Here is a 15957-nt window from a genome sequence, read left to right as displayed (position 1 = left end):
GCTCTCGGCCTCTCCTCGCCCTCTTCACCCGCTCCGCTCTCGGCCTCTCCTCACGCTCTTCACCCGCTCTGCTCTCGGCCTCTCCTCACCTGCTCCGCTCTCGGCCTCTCCTCACGCTCTTCACCCACTCCGCTCTCGGCCTCTCCTCACCCTCTTCACCCGCTCCACTCTCGGCCTCTCCTCGCCCTCTTCACCCGCTCCACTCGCAGCCTCTCCTCACCCTCTTCACCCGCTCCGCTCTCGGCCTCTCCTCACCCTCTTCACCCGCTTCGCTCTCGGCCTCTCCTCACCCTCTTCACCCGCTCTCGGCCTCTCCTCACCCTCTTCACCCACTCCGCTCTCGGCCTCTCCTCGCCCTCTTCACCCACTCCGCTCTCGGCCTCTCCTCACCCTCTTCACCCGCTCCGCTCTCGGCCTCTCCTCGCCCTCTTCACCCGCTCCGCTCTCGGCCTCTCCTCACCCTCTTCACCCGCTCCGCTCTCGGCCTCTCCTCGCCCTCTTCAGCCGTTCCGCTCTCGGCCTCTCCTCACCCTCTTCACCCGCTCCACTCTCGGCCTCTCCTCACTCTCTTCACCCGCTCCGCTCACAGCCTCTCCTCGCTCTCTTCACCCGCTCTCGGCCTCTCCTCACCCTCTTCAGCCGCTCCACTCTCGACCTCTCCTCACCAGTCACTATTGGCTGAAACAATTGCCTCCTTTTATGATGAAACCTACCCCACATGTCCAAGCAGCAGCCAATCACAGGAGGGTGTCACCCTGACAAACGAATGCCACACTCTGATTGGTCTAGAGGTTTAGAAGATCTTAGTTGTGACAACGAGTGATGTTTCAGTGGACCAATCTCGCCACTAGGAATAAATCATGAGAGTTGAGAGTTCTATGGCAAGATCATATAGGCAGTAGTGACCATAATATAATATGCGTTAAGATGATAATTGAGAAGGACATAAGTATGACGAAAACCAGATTAATAGATTGGAGAAAAGCTGATTTTGAGGGGCTGAGAATAGAACTTGAAAAAAAAGACAACAATATTGGCAAACAACGATGTAGAACAGCAATGGGAAACATTTTAAATGGTGTTCAACAGAGTGCAGGAACAATATATTCCACTAAAAGGAAAGAACAAACTGAACACTAATGAAACTCCATGGATGAATAAAGCCATAAGGGAACAATTGAGGGTAAGGAAAGAGGTATACACTAAGTACATGGACAGCAGGGGAGTGCATGATAAGGGAGAATACAAAGAAGTTAGGAGAGAAGTCAAAAAAAACAATTTGGGAGGCAAAGAGGAACTATGAAATTAAATTATCAAGGAACATAAAACAAAATAGTAAAATATTTTATAGGCACATCAATTAAAAAAAAGGAAATTTGGGATGGGAATAGGGCCATTAAGGGATAGTCAGGATAATACCACAGATAACGATGGGAAGATGGCAGAAATATTAAATAATTATTTTACTTCAGTATTTACCAGGGAGATAGAACAGGTGGACATGACATTGGATGATGAGATTAGTAATGAGATAAGTGCATTTAAAATAAAGAAGGGAATATCTATCTTCTATAGATATAAAGCGGTATGTCTCTCTGTCTTTCTGTCTTTCTGTCTCTCTGTCTCTTCTGTCTGTCCGGCTATACAATCAAAAGTTATAGAGCGTACCTACACATATGTTATATCAAAAGAAAGCTTATCATTAGGGGACTCTCATAGGTGTATTTACTTTTTGGTCAGACAAAAATTGTGCCGACGGTATACAAAAAACGTTCAAAATTCCGCTCATTATCCGCTCATTAGCATTGAGTGACGTGAAGGTTGACCAATCGTACAGTCGAGCGACCCGGCGGTCGACCAATTGCTGCGTCACGGGGGCGGGTTCATTGCGTGTGTGGGCGGGCCACCCTAGAGTCGAGTGACGTGACGATTGACCAATCCTACAGTTCAGTGACCTGACGGTTGACCAATCAGTGCATGTGTGGGCGGGCCTAATGCTTCTGAGTTGAGGTGAGTGGCCGCCATCTTGATTCCAAACTCTTCATTTCTTTTTCCCACTTTTTGCGTGTTTCTTTTCAAATCTAGATTTCCAGCAAAAAAAAAGTTGCTTTTAAAACAAATTGTTTTTAAAAAAAGTTAATTAATTTGTAAATCTTTTCTCTAAGCTCTATAATTTTCCTACCTTTCACCGTTTTTGCAGCCCTCAAAGCCTGGGCCTCTGTTGCCCAGCCACGCCCGAGCTACGCACCTCTCGTCCCACTCATAAAGCGGCTCGCGATTGCCGCCATCTTTCTAAAGGCTGGCGGCGCGGGACTGAGGCGAGCGTAGCCATCGCCGCCATCTTAGTAAAGGCGGGCGGGGCAGGAGTCAGCGCGCGCGTCAACGTCGGCCCGGAGCGCGCGCATCAACATCAGCCTGGAGCGCGACCTGAGTCCGCCCGGGCCTCACGCACTAGGTCACGCACCGGCTGGCTCTGAGGCGCTGATGTACAGCGGCGTCTCTCTCTCACTCTTCCCCGCGCGGCGCGCAGGCCCAGCCGTAATCGGCGGTCTTGAAGCCGGCTCGGGCGGGGGGGCCGGGGCTCGGGAGGGTGGAGAGTGGGGCTCGGGAGGGCGCAGCTCGGGAGGGGGGGAAGGGTTACCCTGGCAACCGGGCCCGGCTGTCTCTCAGTCTCAAGCCGGCTCACGCCCATTCTCGGGGCTTGGCTCCATTTGCGTCCACGGGCCACTCGCCCTCTCTCTCTCCTTCCCTCTGTCTCTCTCTCTCCTCCCCCCCTCCCCTCTCCCCCTCCCTCTCCACTCTCCCCTCTCCTCTCCCCCTCCCCTCTCCCCTCTCCCCCTTTCTCTCCCCCCTGCCTCACCCACTCTCTCTGCCCCCTCCCTCCCCCTCTCTCCCTCTCCCTCTCTCTCCCCCTCTCTCTCTGCCCTCTCTCTCTCTGCCCCCTCCCTCCCCCTCCCTCTCTGCCCCTCCCTCCGCTCTCTCTCTGCCCCCTCCCTCCCCCTCTCTACCCCCTCTCTCTGCCCCCTCTCTCTCTCCCCCGCTCTCTCTCTCCCCTCTCTCTCTCTCCCCTCTTTCTCTCTCCCCCCTCTCTCTCTCTCCCCCCTCTCTTTCTCTCCCCCCTCTCTCTCTCTCCCCCTCTCTCTCTCTCCCCCGCTCTCTCTCTCCCCCAGTCTCTCTCTCTCTCTCTCCCCCCCAGTCTCTCTCTCCCCCCAGTCTCTCTCTCTCTCCCCCCAGTCTCTCTCTCTCTCCCCCCAGTCTCTCTCTCTCTCTCTCTCTCCCCCAGTCTCTCTCTCCCCCAGTCTCTCCCTCTCTCCCCCAGTCTCTCTCTCTCTCTCTCTCTCTCTCCCCCAGTCCCTCTCTCTCTCTTCCCCCCCGGCCTCTCTCTCTCTTCCCCCCGGTCCCTCTCTCTCTTCCCCTCGGTCGTTCTCTCTCTTCCCCCCGGTCGTTCTCTCTCTTCCCCCCCAGTTGCTCTCTCTCTTCCCCCCGGTCGCTCTCTCTCTTCCCCCCGGTCGCTCTCTCTCTTCCCCCCGGTCGCTCTCCCTCTTCCCCCCGGTCGCTCTCCCTCTTCCCCCCGGTCACTCTCCCTCTTCCCCCCGGTCGCTCTCCCTCTTCCCCCCGGTCGCTCTCTCTCTTCCCCCCGGTCGCTCGCTCTCTTCCCCCCGGTCGCTCTCCCTCTTCCACCCCGGTCGCTCTCCCTCTTTCCCCCGGTCGCACTCCCTCTTCCCCCTGGTCGCTCTCTCTCTTCCCCCCGGTCGCTCTCCCTCTTCCACCCCGGTCGCTCTCCCTCTTTCCCCCGGTCGCACTCCCTCTTCCCCCCCAGTTGCTCCCTCTCTTCCCCCCGGTCGCTCTCTCTCTTCCCCCCGGTCGCTCTCTCTCTTCCCCCCGGTCGCTCTCCCTCTTCCCCCCGGTCGCTCTCCCTCTTCCCCCCGGTCACTCTCCCTCTTCCCCCCGGTCGCTCTCCCTCTTCCCCCCGGTCGCTCTCTCTCTTCCCCCCGGTCGCTCGCTCTCTTCCCCCCGGTCGCTCTCCCTCTTCCACCCCGGTCGCTCTCCCTCTTTCCCCCGGTCGCACTCCCTCTTCCCCCCGGTCGCTCTCTCTCTTCCCCCCGGTCGCTCTCCCTCTTCCACCCCGGTCGCTCTCCCTCTTTCCCCCGGTCGCACTCCCTCTTCCCCCCGGTCGCTCTCTCTCTTCCACCCGGTTGCTCTCTCTCTCTCTTCCAACAACAACATGCCCTCAAAAAACCCTTGGCACCGCCGAGCACTTCAGCTAGTATTAAATAAACGAATCAAACTCAGAGGATAAAACCCCGGCATCCACGTATTTTAAAAGAATCTAGGGAAGAGATACCAGAGGCATTACTACACATATTTAATAATTCATTAGAGAAAGGTATAGTGCCAGAGGAATGGCAGATAGTTAATGGGGGGGGTGGGGGGCGGGGGGGGGGGTGAGATAGTCAATACTGAGGAGGCCTGCAACAAGTTACAGGAGTACATTAATAAACTTGCAGAGTGAGCATATACTTGGCAAAAGAAATTCAGCACAGATAAATGTTGGGTATTATATTTTGGTAGGAAGAATGGGGAGGTCACATCACTTGGAGGGTGCAAGTCTAGGTGGGGCAGAGGAACAAAGGGATCTCGGAGTACAAATATACAAATCACTAAAAGTTGCACCACAGGTTAGCAAGGCCATAAAAAAAGTTAACCAAGCACTAGGGTTTATTTCTAGAGGGATAAAATTGAAAAGTAGGGAAGTTATGCTAAACCTGTATCGAACCTTGGTTAGACCACACTTGGAGGACTGCGTACAGTTCTGGTTGCCATATTATAAAAAGGATATAGAGGCACTGGAGAGGGTGCAGAGAAGATTTACAAGGATGATACCAGAAATGCGAGGATATACATATCAGGAAAGGATGAACAGGCTGGGTCGCGTTTTTCTCGAAAAAAGGCTGAGGGGTTACCTAATAGAGGTCTTTAAAATTATGAAAAACTTTGATGGAGTGGATACAGAATGAATGCTTCCACTGTCCACTTGCGCACAGCAAGCTCCCGCAAACAGCAATGTGATAATGACCAGATAATCTGGTTTTTTCTAGTGGTGTTGATTGAGGGATAAATATTGGCCAGAACACCGGGGATAACTCCTTCAAAATAGTGCAACGGGATCTTTTATGTCCACCTCAGTTTAACGTCTCATTCAATAAAGGGCACCTCTGACAGTGCAGCACTCTCTCAGTACTGCACTGGAGTGTCAGCCTAGATTTTTGCGCTTAAATCCCTGGAGTGGGACTTGAACCCACAACCTTCTGAGGCTCTGCTCTTACAATTCTATGGTATGTAAACTCTGAGCTTGGCACTTACCAGCGCCTTCAGGAGAGATGGTGAGAACTCCCCTGTGTGGACAGTGAGAATAAAATAATTGAGACATTGATTATCACTCCCGGGCACTGGGACCCGGTTGGAAGCAGACACGGAAGCCCCGCCCCGCCCACTCTATGATCCTGCACTAAGATGGCCTCGCATGTTACACACTAAATAAAATGGCGTCGCACTGAAACTTTCTGCCCTCCTTTACAAATATGGCTGCCGTTAACCTGAGCCTGTAAGGGGAAGAAATCCCCACAACTGCAAACATGGGATCTTCGGGGCTTGCCTCCTGCAGGAGTTGTTTATGAAGCCTCTCCACCCACCTAATGGTCCATTACTCCCCTCCATCGCGACTCTTACCCGCTGCATCCTCGCGCTCCCGGCTTCAGTTCCTCTCCGTCCCTCTCCAGTAACCGCACTGTGCATGCTTCTGCGCCTGCACACTGGGCTCCAGTAGTCTGGGTGTGGCACGTGGTCCACTGCAGGGAATGCTAGGTAAACCCCCCCGCATTGAAAGACCAGATTAGTGAATGGAAAATGATTTACTGTGATCGGATTGAGGACTGAACCATGTTCATTCTAATAGTTATGGTTTGTTTCTGCTGATCTTAATAACCCCTGCATCTGCGCTGGAGATTAATATGCTGTATAAATAGTGAATGTTACTCAAAGGGTTGACGGTGGATAGGCAATGGCAAACATTTAAAGATCGCATGGATGAACTGCAGAATTTGTTCATCCCTGTTTGGCATAAAAATAAAACCAAAAAGGTGACTCAACCGTGGCTAACAAGGGAAATTAGGGATAGCATAAGATCCGAGGAGAGGACATATAAATTGGCCTGAAAAAGCAGCAAACCTGAGGATTGGATGCAGTTTAGGATTCAGCAAAGGAGGACAAAGGGATTAATTAAAAGGGGGAAAAAAAGAGTATGAGAGTAAACTTGCACGGAACATAAAAACTGACTGTAAAAGCGTCTATAGATATGTGAAGAGAAAAAGATTGGTGAAGTCAAGCGTAGGTCCCTTGCAGTCAGAATCAGGGGAATTTATAATGGGGAACAAAGAAATGGCAGACCAATTAAATACATATTTTGGTTCTGTGTTCACAAAGGAGCACACAAATAAACTCACAGAGATGTTGGGGAACATAGGGTCTAATGAGAGGGAGGAACTGAATGAAATCAGTATTTGTAGGGAAATGGTGTTAGGGAAATTGACAGGATTGAAGGCCAATAAATCCCCAGGGCCTGATAATCTACATCCTAGGGTACTTAAGGAAGTGGCCCCAGAAATAGTAGATGCATTGCTGGTCATCTTCCAAAATTCTATAGACTCTGGAGCAGTTCCCATGGATTGGAGGATAGCTAATGTAACCCCACTATTTAAAAAGGTGGTAGAGAGAAAATGGGGAATTATAAGCCTGACATCGGTAGTGGGGAAAATGTTAGAGTCCATTATAAAAAATGTAATAGCAGAGCACTTGGAAAACAGTGACAGGATCGGACAAAGTCAACATGGATTTACAAAAGGTAAATCATGCTTGACTAATCTACTGGAATTTTTTGAGGATGTAACTGGTAGAATAGATAAGGGAGAACCAGTGAATGTGGTGTATTTGGACTTTCAGAAGGCTTTCGATAAGGTCCCGCATAAGAGATTAATGTGCAAAGTTAAAGCACATATGATTGGACGTAAGGTACTGTCTTGGATAGAGAACTGGTTGGCAGACAGGAAGCAAAGACTTGGAATAAATGGGTCTTTTTCTGAGTGGTAGGCAGTGACTAGTGGGGTACCACAGGGATCGGTGCTAGTACCCCAGCTATTCACAATATATATAAATGATCTAGACAAGGGAACTAGATGTAATATCTCCAAGTTTGCAGATGACACAAAGCTGGGTGGGCGTGTGTGCTGTGAGGAGGATGCAGAGAAACTCCAGTATGATTTGGACAGGTTGGGTGATTGGGCAGATGCATGGCAAATGCATGACAATGTGGATAAATGCGAGGTTATCCACTTCGGTGGCAAAAACAGGAAGACAGATTATTATCTGAATGGCAATAGATTGGGAGAAGGGAAAGTGCAACGAGACCTGGGTGTCCTAGTGCACCAGTCGCTGAAGGTAAGCATGCAGGTGCAGCAGGCGGTTAAGAAGGCAAATTGTATGTTGGCCTTCATAGCGAGAGGATTAAAGTACAGGAGCAAGGATGTCTTGCTGCAGTTGTACACGGCCTTGGTGAGACCACACCTTGAGTACTGTGTGCAGTTTTGGTCACCTTATCTGAGGAAGGATGTTCTTGCCATGGAGAGAGTGCAGCGAAGATTGACCAGACTGACACCTGGGATGGCAGGAATGACGTATGAGGAGAGATTGGATCGATTAGGCTTATATTCGCTGGAGTTTAGAAGAATGAGAGGGGATCTTAAATATATTCAAGAAGGTGTTAGATATATTTCTTAAGGCTAAAGGGATCAAGGGATATGGGGAGAAAGCAGGGACAGGGTACTGGATTTGGATGATCAGCCATGATCTCATTAAATGGCGGAGCAGGCTCGAGGGGCCGAATGGCCTACTCCTGCTCCTATCTTCTATGTTTCTATGTTTCTATCAGGGACATTAGACTTTGGGATTTGGGGATAAGATCAGGCGGATCCAGATGTTGGACTGGTTGCATCCAATCATCAGCCTGCCTGAAATGGGCTTCTGAAAATAACCTGTCACCATCTGATTCCACCATCATATCTTCATCTATTACCTGCCTTTCGCCCTCACTAGAGCAGGTTTCACCACCATGACCATTCTCCATACTGAGGCTCTCTGATTTCCATTTATAGGATTTGATGTCACAATGTAAGTGGTCACTTACATCGTTTTCCTTTGACTTAGACTTATTTGCACTAATAAATCCTTACTAAGTCAAGCTCAACACTAACCATTAAAGAGACTAAACACACACATGTATATCGATGCACTTACCAATATACTTATGTTAATTTGCTCTGCTGTGTGTTGATTATAACATCACTTTTTTCTGTGTCCTCCGGTGCGATTATTTATTATTTACTGTTGCTCCTTGCTTTAAATTACAGAGCACCTCCTTCCCCCTCAGCATCCAATTCTCATTCTCACCAAATTCCCCTTACCACCCTGTTCAGCAAGCCACTCCGTTAAGTAGCTTCTCCAGCTCTGTGCCACACAGCTCATCCTCATCCTAGTCCCTCCTCCAAAGTTATCTCTGTCTTCAGCTAGTCCACTCACTTTTCTGCCACCTTGTTGTTGACCCAAAATGGAGATAGTTGCTACCCAGAATACTCTGCGCTGTAGAATAGGCCCTATCAATGCTGCAGGGCCTGGTGTGCGCAGGTGCAGGGAGAGCTTGGTGCGGGGCCGGTTCTGCGCGTGCACAGTGCCGCCAGTTGGGTGATGGCGGCGGAAGGCAGAGAGAAAATTCCAGAGCGGGGAGGAGGCGGCTGAGCGCAGGGGAGCAATAGAACCGGCAGGGAGGCTTTATAAACACCCGGGATGGGCCTGAGGCCCCGAACAAGAGCCTCCGGGCCGGGCATTTGCCCCGAGCGGGGCGGTAGCTGCAGGGCTTTCTCCCGGTGACAGGCCCGGGTTAACGGCTGCCATCTTCAGAGGCTAAGGGGGCAGCAGGGCGCATGCGCGGCCCCCTTGGCCAGGAACCAGGAGGAGAGAATCTTGTCAATTTCTATCCTGGACTCACAGTGATGGCTTTTGTAAACTCCTTTTACAGGCTGTGAGAAGGGCAGCATTTACACACCTCAAACTCAAACCAAACATCGCATCAAGATCTGACAGAGTCACTCCATTCATCAGGACCTGAATATCATCGGCCTCTGAATGTGGAAGGAGAAATGTTTGTCTGTTCTGCCTGTGGGAAAAGATTTCAAACATCAGTGTGACTGGAAAAGCACCGAGACACACACACCCGAGTGAGAGTGTTCCAGTGCACTGACTGTGGAAAGAGCTTTAACCAGTTGCACAGCCTGAAAAAACATCGCACCATTCAGAGCGGGGAGAAACCATACACGTGTTGTGTGTGTGGACGAGGCTTCAACTGATCGTCCAACCTGGAGAGACATAAGGACACCCGCACCACGCAGAAACCGTGGGAATGTGGGGACTGTGGGAAGGGATTCAATTATCCATCCCAGCTGGAAAATCATAGGCGCAGTCACACCGGGGAGAGGCCATTCACCTACTCCGAGTGTGGGAAGGGATTCACTCAGTCATTCTGCCTCCAGTCGCACCAGAGACTTCACACTGATGAGAGACCGTTTAGTTGCTCCCACTGTGGCAAGAGGTTCAGGTGCTCATCCAACCTCATTGCACACCAGTGAGTTCACACTGCAGAGAGGCCGTTCACCTGCTCCATGTGTGCGAAGGGATTCAGTCAGTCAACCACTCTGCTGACACACCAGCGAGTTCACACTGGGGAGAGGCCATTCATCTGCTCCATGTGTGGAAATGATTTACGAATTCAACCCAGCTGCTGAAACACCAGTGAGTTCATACTGGGGAAAGGCCATTCACTTGTTCTGTGTGTGGGAAGGGATTCGCTCAGTCATCGACGCTGCTGAGACACCAGCGAGTTCACACTGGGGAGAGGCCGTTCACCTGCTCCGTGTGTGGAAAGGGATTCACTCGGTCATCCCACCTGCTGAGACACCAGCGAGTTCACAAATGACTGCAGAGGTTGGATTCTGCTGCTTTTCCTGGTGTTAATCACATCCAGGACTGAACCATGTTTATTCTGACAGTTGGGGTTGGTTTCTGCTGATGTTAATAACCCCTATAATTGGGCTGAAGTTTAATATTCTGGATATATAGCTGATTGTGTTCTCGGGACTGCAGTGTCCCTTTAAGAACCGCTGTCTGCGATCCTTCCACTTATTTCAGGGACTCTCGGCAGAAATTAGTTCACAATAAAATTATACATTTTACTTCAATCCTATTTTAGTCTTTGGTATAATTCAGTGTCTGAAAGGTTCCGCTGATTAACATCTCCAATTCGAAAGTGCTGATTAATCCTCACGGACAATTCTTACTGACTTGCACATTACACACAGTGGCACCTCCATTATCCACCAGAAAGAAGGGGAATGGGAATTGGTGGAGAATCGAGAGTCCCCAAATGTTGCCCCTCCCATCTGGTACAGCAATCCCCTCGGCACGGGAATGGAGACAAGTCCAGTTATAGTAACGGGATGAGTTAAAGGTACTTACTCAGATGGGCGGAAGGTGGGAAGTGGTGTTCCACGGGGATCGGTGCTGGGACCACTGTTGTTCACCATTTACATGAATGATTTGGACTTGGGAATCAGAAATACAATTTCAAAATTTGCAGATGACACTAAATTGGGGGGTGTAATTAATACTGAGGAAGACTGTGATAACATCCTTGTAGAATTATTCAGTTGTGTTCAGTAAATAGCAGCGCCATCTTTTAATTTGCTTTGAATGATCACATCTCTATATAGTTATGTCAAAAACAGAAATCATTAAACAGCTCCCAATTTCAGAATTGTCAGATTCAAACTCAGCTTATTCCAAGTACAATCTAACATTTCAAAAATTGTAATGGATGTAGGCGAGATATTTGGACTGTTGTCTAACACAATCCAAACACAGTGACACACAGACAGATAGGCAGGTGTAGCTTCACAGTGAATCTTTTCAAGCCTCACTAAAAAGTGGCAGACTGGCAATCCATTGTTCACTAATGGAGTTGTGATCTTTGTAAATTAAGAAAAGGAAATGTGTCAAAGAGTTGATTAACAGAGTGGGGCATCATCTCCCTTTGATTTCTATTTCTGACACCAGGCAACAGAAAAAGGTCATTATACACGAAATAAACAGACTCTTCAGGTGTGAGACATCAGACTTCAGAACAACACGTCTGCCAGCTCTGGCCACAAACCTCAGTACAGTCAACCATTCAGCAGCTGCAGCCCTGATTAAATAACTAGTAGTTTAACATGTCTAGTAGAGTTTTTGTATTTCTATTCAAAATAGAACAAAATGTATTTGTGACACACACACCATTAATAATTACATCACAATGTGATTGTGAGGATCGATTATCGCCTCTTGATACCTGTAATGATCAATAACATGTCATTCTATAGTGGACACTAGGTAGAGCCGTAGAGCTGTGTAGAGCTGTATATAAGACTACACTACCCAGCTGTATATATATTAAGACTACATTACCCATGAGGCACTAGGCTACCCACAAGGCAGCAGTCAAGATGGAAGCCTCTACAGATACTGTACCTAGTCCACATGTGCTCAATAAAAGTGTCTAGCAAAAGCTAGCCGTGTTCAGAATAAGAATGTCTATTTATTAATGAACATAACATGGTACCAGGGTGGTGAAGATCTGCTGAAAATTGTGAAAAGCGACATGGTGAATTTGAAGCCATCAGAGCATTTGAAACTCACAGGAAACATCGACTACAATTGGCAGACACTTAAACAACAATTTGAAATCTACATTGCAGCCATCAGATTCGGTACGAAGCCAGACGCAAGGAAGATAGCATTGCTGCTCACGGTTGCAGGCCCACAGGCGATAGAGGTATTTAATACATTTGTATTTAATCCAGTGGAGAACAGAGAAAAATTAGAAGATGTGCTAAAAATTTTTGATGCACATTGCTCTCCCAAAAAGAATGAGACCTATGAAAGATACATCTTCTGTTCTCGGACACAGCAGCAAAATGAGACTTTTGATAGCTTTATAACTGATCTGAAACTGAAAGCACAGGCATGTAATTTCTCTGAGCTCAAAGCATCCATGATTCGTGACCAGATTGTGTTTGGTATTCATGATAAAAAAGTCAGGGAACGTCTGTTGAGAGAAACCAAACTGAATTTGGAAAATGCGGTGAAATTATGCCAAGCCAGCGAGCTAGCTCGAAAGCACGCGAAGACTTTCAGTGAAATCAATAATGATGCGATTGTAATGAGTGATAATGCTGCTGTCGGTGCTGTGTCCTATAAGGGGAAGAAACATGGGCAGAACAGAAATGAAAAGCAATCGGAGGATGAAATTTTTAATTGTAAACGCTTTGGCTACAAACACCAGTTAAGACAATGCCCAGCGTTTGGAAAAATGTGCACAAAGTGTAATGGAAAGAATCACTTTGCCAAACAATGCTTTTCAAAAGTACAAACTAAGAAAGGGCAACGAGTTAATGTAATTGAAGACACTGATTTAAGTGAGACATTTTTTGTAGGAATGGTGTCATGTGACAATATCAAAAAGGATACAGAAAATGTGCAGCCCTCAGAAATGGACAATGCTGAACATAAAGTTAATGCAGTAAAAGAGGACAAATGGATGATCCCACTGCAGGTAAATGGAGCATTAGTTACCTTGAAACTAGACACTGGGGCAAAAGCAAACTTAATCAGTATGAGTGACATTAACAATATGAAAGAAAAGCCCAAAATACAGAAAAAGTCAGTACTACTGAAGGACTATAATGGACAGAAAATAGATAGCTTAGGTGTATGCAGACTTAAAGTGACAGTCAAAGACAAAATGCATCATCTCATGTTTTCTGTTGTGGCTGAAAGGCTTGATTCACTACTGGGTGACAAAGCTTGTGAGGACTTAGAACTGGTCAAAAGAGTCTACCGTATAAACTGTGCCATAAGCAGACCAGATGACTCGGTGGATTCTGTAGTGAATAATTTCCAGGATGTGTTCAAAGGATTTGGAGTTCTACCATTCACTTACAAGATCCAGCTAAAGCAGGATGCTCAGCCAGTGGTACATGCTCCACGAAGAGTTCCAGCACCCCTGCGTGACCGGCTCAAGAATGAACTGGACAGAATGACCACACTAGGAGTCATCAGGAAAGTCAAACAGACTGGGTTAACTCCATGGTATGTGTAAAGAAAAAGAACAATGATCTAAGAATATGCATGGATCCAAAGGACTTAAATGCAAACATAAAACGTGAACACTACCAGATTCCCAAGCGAGAAGAAATCACCAGTGAAATGTCAGGTGCCAGATACTTTACAAAGCTCGATGCCTCACAAGGATTTTGGCAACTAAAACTGGATGAAGAGAGCACCAAATACTGTACCTTCAACACACCATTTGGCAGGTATTGTTTCCTCAGAATGCCTTTCGGGATAATATCTGCATCTGAAATCTTTCAAAGAGCAATGGAACACATAATTGAAGGTCTGGAAGGAGTTCGGGTCTATGTTGATGACATCATCATCTGGGGCTCCACACTGAAAGAACACAATGAGAGACTGACTAAAGTGCTACAGAGCATACGCCGGAATGGACTGAAGCTCAACAAAGCCAAGTGTCAGTTTGGCGTCCAGGAAGTCACTTTCCTAGGAGATAATCTATCTGGTAAAGGAATAGAGCCAGATATGGAAAAAGTAAACGCCATACTCAAAATGCCCCGACCCACTGACAAAAAAGGAGTGCTACGCATCATGGGGATGATAAACTTCATTGGAAAGTTCATTCCTAACTTGGCAGCCAAGACAGCCTGTCTGCGAGACCTGCTACATAAAACAAATGAGTTCGCATGGACAGAAAGACATGAACAAGAGTGGATAAACCTCAAAACAGTGCTGACAACCACACCTGTACTCACCTTCTTTGACCCAACAAAAAGAATCAAAGTGTCAATGGATGCATCAAAATATGGCCTAGGTGTGGTCTTGCTACAAGCAGAGGGTGAAGATTGGAAGCCTGTTGCCTATGCCTCCAGGTCTATGACTGATACTGAGTGTCGATATGCCCAGATCGAAAAGGAATGTCTAGGCTTGGTAGTTGGACTAGAAAAGTTTCATGGCTACATATATGGGCTTCCCACCTTCACAGTTGAGACAGACCACAACCCTGTGGTTGCCATCATAAAAAAAAACCTAAATGAGATGTCTCCAAGGATTCAACGACTCATGATGAAGCTGCAAAGATATGACTTTGAACTGATCTACACACCAGGCAAATACATAGTGTTAGCAGATGCACTATCCCGAGCACCCACAATGAGTCATGTGAGCTCTACTGAAGAAGACGTGGATGTTCATGTGAGTATGGTCACTGCTGCGCTGCCCGTGTCAGACACAAAATCAAAGCAAATAGCAGAAGAAACAGTAAAAGATACAGTGTTACAAACAGTAATAGAGAACATTCATCATGGTTGGCCAAAAGGTTCCTGTCCAAAATATTTTCACATAAGGTCAGAATTGAGTGTCACAAGTGGACTATTACTAAAACAGAACAGGATAGTCATTCCACAGGCTCTACGTCAAGACATGCTCAAAAGGATTCATGAGGGACACCTCGGAATTGAAAAATGCAAAAGGAGGGCAAGAGACACTGTTTATTGGCCTGGCATAAATAAGGACATTGAGAACATGATAGGCAAATGTGAGACATGTCAGAAACACCAAAACAAACAAGCAAAGGAACCAATGATAGTAGCTGACATACCAACAGCACCATGGCAAAAGGTTGGTATGGACCTTTTTCATTTAAATGGTAAAGACTATCTAATAGCGATTGACTACTATTCTAACTATCCTGAGATGGCGCTGCTCTCAAGCACCACAGCAAGCAGTGTCATAATGCATATGAAATCCATCTTCGCCAGACATGGAATTCCCAGGATTGCCGTTAGCGACAATGGTCCGTGCTTCTACTGTAATGAGTGGCAACAGTTTGCAGCACATTATGACTTTCAGCACATCACATCCAGTCCTTTGTATGCTCAGTCAAATGGTAAGGCAGAGAAAGGTGTTCAAGTTCTCAAGCAGCTACTGAAGAAAGCAACAGAAAGCAAGTCTGATCTTTATCTCGCCCTGCTGAGCTACCGAGCCTCACCTTTAGACTGTGGTTCTTCACCTGCTGAACTACTAATGGGTCACAAGTTGTGCACCATGCTACCCTGCTGTGCAAAAGAACAGCAAAGTGAGGAACTGAGACAGAGACTTCAACTGTTAAAGCTGAAACAGAAATCATACTATGACAAGTCATCCAAAACTCTGAAACCATTGACAAGGGATGATGTTGTCAGGATTGAGGATCCAGATGCATGGAACAGGAAAGCTACAGTTCTTGAGGAAGTAGGACCAAGGTCATACACTGTTAGAACTGAGGAAGGACAGATTCTCAGGAGGAACCGCCGTTCCCTCCTAAAAACACAAGACTATTCAAGAGCAGATTGATGACAATGCCGCAACTGCATCTTGTCATTCACCGCCAGAACAATCTCATGAAGACACATCAGACTTACTCGTGTTGAGAAGATCCACACGTGAAGTAAAAAAGCCTGATAGACTTAATCTTTGAGTAAAATGTAAAGCTTTGAAAATGTGTTGACTGTTTTGAAAATGTTTATGTTTATAGATCACTAACAAAAGTGTTACTGATATTATCTTTATTGTTTTCTTGAAAGTTGATTGATATTGATTTTGTTAAACCTCAAAGAAAGGGGGATGTAATGATCAATAACATGTCATTCTATAGTGGACACTAGGTGGAGCCGTAGAGCTGTGTAGCGCTGTATATAAGACTAC

The sequence above is a fragment of the Somniosus microcephalus genome, chromosome 4 (assembly GCF_052327205.1).
Source record: "Somniosus microcephalus isolate GS21.2 chromosome 4, FLI_Smic_1.0, whole genome shotgun sequence".
NCBI classification, from domain to species: domain Eukaryota; kingdom Metazoa; phylum Chordata; class Chondrichthyes; order Squaliformes; family Somniosidae; genus Somniosus; species Somniosus microcephalus.
The sequence above is the reverse complement of the archived record's forward strand: the minus strand, read 5'-3'. Positions refer to the sequence as shown.